The sequence below is a fragment of the Leptodactylus fuscus genome, chromosome 1, assembly GCF_031893055.1.
Source record: "Leptodactylus fuscus isolate aLepFus1 chromosome 1, aLepFus1.hap2, whole genome shotgun sequence".
Lineage (NCBI taxonomy): Eukaryota > Metazoa > Chordata > Amphibia > Anura > Leptodactylidae > Leptodactylus > Leptodactylus fuscus.
In genome coordinates, this window is record NC_134265.1 from 227,527,143 (window position 1) to 227,533,142 (window position 6,000).

The window sequence follows — 6,000 nt, forward strand, 5'->3', positions numbered from 1 at the left end:
AAGGGAGGTTCTTGCCACGCAGTTGAAGTCCACAGTGTCTTTTCTAAGCGAGCTGGGCTGGCTAGTAAACTGGCAGAAGTCAGTAGTAGTTCCATCTACCCGGATTCAATTTCTGGGGTTCCTCCTGGATTCTCTCAGCATGACGATCTCCCTGCCCTCTCCTGGAAGGAGAAGATTGGTCGAGTGGCTCATCAACTGTCCATAACCTGGAAGGTTACTATCAAGACCGCCATGAAGGTCCTAGGTCATGTCCAGAGCCGCCGAGGCAGTTCCTTGGGCCCTGTGGCATATGCGCCCTTTACAATGCGAGATCCTGAGAGTCTGGAACCACAGCCCTTCGGGGCTACAGAAGCATATCCAGTTATCCATCAGAACCCGTCGATCACTTGCTTGGTGGTCCCAGCTCAGAGACGGGAGGTCCACGGTCCAGACATCCTGGACCCTGATGACCACGGATGCCTCCCTCTCAGGATGGGGAGCACATCTGGGGGAGACCCCGGTATGTGGGACCTGGTACCAGCTGGAGAGGTCACATTCATCCAACTGGCGCAAACTTACTGCGGTGCACCAGGCACTTCTGATGTTTGCACCCACCTGCAGGGAAAAGCTGTGAGAATGAGAACAGACAACTTAACAGCAATCCGTTAGATCAACAAACAGGGAGGAACCAGATCCCCCTCACTTCTGCAGGTGGCGAACCTAATTTTCTCCTGGGGCTGTAATGATTAAAGATGGCCGACTAGGGGCCACACGGTGGCTCGGTGGTTAGCACTGCAGACTTGCAGTGCTGGAGTCCTGGTGTTCAAATCCTACCTAGGGCGGAGAAAAATCTGTCGCAACTTTCAAACTGGCGTACATTTTTGCTCCGATTCCCATGATCCTGAAGGTATTGGCGAAACCCAGGCAGGACCAGACTTCGGCAATAGTGATCATGCCGTTTTGGCCAAAAACGGCATGGTTTACTCCCCTCATTTTTATGAGTTGAGGGACCTACTGGAGGCTTCCACAAGTCCAAAACCTGGTAACTCTAAACAGACAGCTCTGTAAGGACCTGGACAGTTCAACTTTACTGCCTGGAGGTTGACCGCGCCATATGTGGAGATAGAGGATTGTCCCAGGCTGTCCTAAGGATATTGGCCCACTCAAGAGCGGATTCCACTAACTGGAGCTACCAGAGGATCTCCCAAATATTCCAGGATTGGTGCACCGATAGACAGATTAACAACTCTGCTATCGAATTGGTCCTGGAGTTTCTGCAAATTGGCCTGGATAAGGGATTGACTCCAGCTACCCTAAAGGTTCATGTTTCAGCACTTTCTGCTCTTCTGGGGACCCGGTTATCTCAAAATCCTCTGATAAAGCAATTCCATAAAGGTGCCTTTAGGCTCCGCTTCCTGTCCCGCAATGGGACTTGGCCTCGGTCCTACAGGGGCCTCCCTTTTCTCCTTCCTTTGCACTCTTAATGGATTTGAACTGGATATATCTTTCCTACAAGATGATCTTCTTGCTATTACCTCTGCCAAGAGGATTGGTGAATTACAAGCTTTGGCTGCCTCTGAGCCATATATTACCTTTTTCCCTGACAGAGTTCAGCTCACGTTTGTCCAGGTGTTTTTACCTAAAGTCCCTACCTTTGGTAATATAAATCAAGTGATATCTTTACCAACCTTTTTTTTTCTCCCACTTCTGAGATGGAGGAGAGATTGCACAAGTTAGACTTAGTGAAGAACACTGTGTATATACTTGGACCATACATCCTCATTTCGAAGATCGGAAAATCTACTTATCAACACTTACAGTCACAACAAAGGTATCAGGTCCTCTAAATCCACATTGTCAAGATGGATCAGGGAGGCCATCGCAGGTTCACTTCGCTCTCAAGATCCTGCAGTCCCTGAATTCTTGCGTGCCCACTCAATTAGGGCAGTGTCAACTTCCTGGGCAGAGAGACGATAGCTCTCCTTGGATCAGGTCTGTTCTGCCGCGTCTTGGAGTTCTCATCTAACTTTTGCAAGACACTATAGATTGGACTGGCGTCGTTCTGAGGCTATATCCTCTGGTCATTCAGTCTTGGCATCTGCTGCCCAAGATTTCCCTCCCTAAGGGGATTATACTTGCTAGTTCCCCATCTTGTGCTGCTGTTGGAGCGTAGGGGGAATGGAAGATTATATAGATAATCTGTTTTCCCTTAGCCCAAACAGCAGCACAAGGCTACCTCCCATTACTATATTATTTGTTATGTTTTTTGTGTAATATTTGTATTGTCTTTTTCATACTTTATGACTAACACAGGGGGGAGAAGGTCTCTCTAGCCTCTTATAGGGGAAACTGGTTAGTTTAATTAAAAGTTCCGACTGTCCTAACAGCACACAGGGGCAGGAATACTCCATCTTGTGCTACTGTTCAGGCTAATGGAAAACAGATTATCTGTATAATCTTTCAGTCTTACACAAATGTAGTAACAATAGTTTTTGGATCTACCTCATGATATACTTTATTCTTCATCCATGTTTAATTCACAGTTAACACACAGAAGATCATTTTACATATTGAGTCAAGCCTAAAACATCTACAATATCTATGATATGATGGTGGATTTATAATCAAATAGTCTCTAAGGCTAGATCTACACCTGTGCCTGTATTCCGTTCAGGGCTTCCGTCTCCGAACCTGCATTTTTCAGGTGGAAACCTGGCGGAAACCCAGCAGACCCCATTATAGTTTCCGCGAGTAACCACTTTTTTAGTGGGTTACCTTTCCGTTTTTTAAGTTCCCAAGTGGGCCAAGAATGGAAATCAGAATGCTAGTTTGAACCTACTGTAACAATGAAAGTTTGTAAATCTTCAAAAGTCTTTAAAAAAATGTTTTGCTGATATCTGGCTTGGAAACAAACCAAATGGACTAGTAATTATTTGATTTTATTTCCCTATTACTCAGTGTTATCATTTCCTCTAATGACCAAATACTGTATTAATATTATCTTATCTTATTGTTTCTTCCTCTGAAAAAATATCAGAGCACTTGTTTGTTATCGGTTACTATGAGCAATGGAGGCCTTGGCATGAAAAGTCTACAATGCTAAGTAGATAATATAGTGATTAGAGATGAGCGAACACTAAAATGTTCGAGGTTCGAAATTCGATTCGAACAGCCGCTCACTGTTCGAGTGTTCGAATGGGTTTCGAACCCCATTATAGTCTATGGGGAACATAAACTCGTTAAGGGGGAAACCCAAATTCGTGTCTGGAGGGTCACCAAGTCCACTATGACACCCCAGGAAATGATACCAACACCCTGGAATGACACTGGGACAGCAGGGGAAGCATGTCTGGGGGCATAAAAGTCACTTTATTTCATGGAAATCCCTGTCAGTTTGCGATTTTCGCAAGCTAACTTTTCCCCATAGAAATGCATTGGCCAGTGCTGATTGGCCAGAGTACGGAACTCGACCAATCAGCGCTGGCTCTGCTGGAGGAGGCGGAGTCTAAGATCGCTCCACACCAGTCTCCATTCAGGTCCGACCTTAGACTCCGCCTCCTCCAGCAGAGCCAGCGCTGATTGGCCGAATTCCGTACTCTGGCCAATCAGCGCTGGCCAATGCATTCTATTAGCCCGATGAAGTAGAGCTGAATGTGTGTGCTAAGCACACACATTCAGCACTGCTTCATCACGCCAATACAATGCATTAGCCAGTGCTGATTGGCCAGAGTACGGAATTCGGCCAATCAGCGCTGGCCAATGCATTCTATTAGCCCGATGAAGTAGAGCTGAATGTGTGTGCTAAGCACACACATTCAGCACTGCTTCATCGGGCTAATAGAATGCATTGGCCAGCGCTGATTGGCCGAATTCCGTACTCTGGCCAATCAGCACTGGCTAATGCATTGTATTGGCGTGATGAAGCAGTGCTGAATGTGTGTGCTTAGCACACACATTCAGCTCTACTTCATCGGGCTAATAGAATGCATTGGCCAATCAGCGCTGGCCAATGCATTCTATTAGCGTGAACTGAGTTTGCACAGGGGTTCTAGTGCACCCTCGGCTCTGCTACATCAGATTGCTACATCTGATGTAGCAGTGCCGAGTGTGCATCAGATGTGTAGTTGAGCAAAACTGACTCAGCACTGCTAAGTCTCTGCATTCGCATAGGAATGCATTGGCCAGCCTTCGGCCAATCAGCACTGGCTCTGCCGGAGGAGGCGGAGTCTAAGGTCGGACCTGAATGGAGACTGGTGTGGAGCGATCTTAGACTCCGCCTCCTCCAGCAGAGCCAGCGCTGATTGGTCGAGTTCCGTACTCTGGCCAATCAGCACTGGCTAATGCATTGTATTGGCGTGATGAAGCAGTGCTGAATGTGTGTGCTAAGCACACACATTCAGCACTGCTTCATCGGGCTAATAGAATGCATTGGCCAGCGCTGATTGGCCGAATTCCGTACTCTGGCCAATCAGCACTGGCTAATGCATTGTATTGGCGTGATGAAGCAGTGCTGAATGTGTGTGCTTAGCACACACATTCAGCTCTACTTCATCGGGCTAATAGAATGCATTGGCCAATCAGCGCTGGCCAATGCATTCTATTAGCGTGAACTGAGTTTGCACAGGGGTTCTAGTGCACCCTCGGCTCTGCTACATCAGATTGCTACATCTGATGTAGCAGTGCCGAGTGTGCATCAGATGTGTAGTTGAGCAAAACTGACTCAGCACTGCTAAGTCTCTGCATTCGCATAGGAATGCATTGGCCAGCCTTCGGCCAATCAGCGCTGGCTCTGCCGGAGGAGGCGGAGTCTAAGGTCGGACCTGAATGGAGACTGGTGTGGAGCGATCTTAGACTCCGCCTCCTCCAGCAGAGCCAGCGCTGATTGGTCGAGTTCCGTACTCTGGCCAATCAGCACTGGCTAATGCATTGTATTGGCGTGATGAAGCAGTGCTGAATGAGTGTGCTTAGCACACACATCCAGCTCTACTTCATCAGGCTAATAGAATACATTGGCCAATCAGCGCTGGCCAATGCATTCTATTAGCTTGATGAAGCAGAGTGTGCACAAGGGTTCAAGCGCACCCTCGGCTCTGATGTAGCAGAGCTGAGGGTGCACAAGGGTTCAAGTGCACCCTCGGCTCTCCTACATCAGAGCCGAGGGTGCGCTTGAACCCTTGTGCAGCCTCGGCTCTGCTACATCAGAGCCGAGGGTGCGCTTGAACCCTTGTGCACACTCTGCTTCATCAAGCTAATAGAATGCATTGGCCAGCGCTGATTGGCCAGAGTACGGAATTCGGCCAATCAGCGCTGGCCAATGCATCCCTATGGGAAAAAGTTTATCTCACAAAAATCACAATTACACACCCGATAGAGCCCCAAAAAGTTATTTTTAATAACATTCCCCCCTAAATAAAGGTTATCCCTAGCTATCCCTGCCTGTACAGCTATCCCTGTCTCTTAGTCACAAAGTTCACATTCTCATATGACCCGGATTTGAAATCCACTATTCGTCTAAAATGGAGGTCACCTGATTTCGGCAGCCAATGACTTTTTCCAATTTTTTTCAATGCCCCCGGTGTCGTAGTTCCTGTCCCACCTCCCCTGCGCTGTTATTGGTGCAAAAAAGGCGCCAGGGAAGGTGGGAGGGGAATCGAATTTTGGCGCACTTTACCACGCGGTGTTCGATTCGATTCGAACATGGCGAACACCCTGATATCCGATCGAACATGTGTTCGATAGAACACTGTTCGCTCATCTCTAATAGTGATATCCGGATAAGGTAAAACAAAAGTATATACATATGTATACCCTGTTTGTGAATTTGTATGGTGGTGCAGAGAGGTAGGAATTGCAGCCTTTCAAGGCTTTTTTTTTCAGTATTTTGTGATATTGTGTTAAATTTTTACCATTAAAATTGGAGCCTGTAGTCACAATGGAGTTATGTGTGGGCACGTGTGTATCTATAATAGTATTGCCCAACCATTTCAGACTTGGGGGGACCCTTAGAAAAACATAATTTAC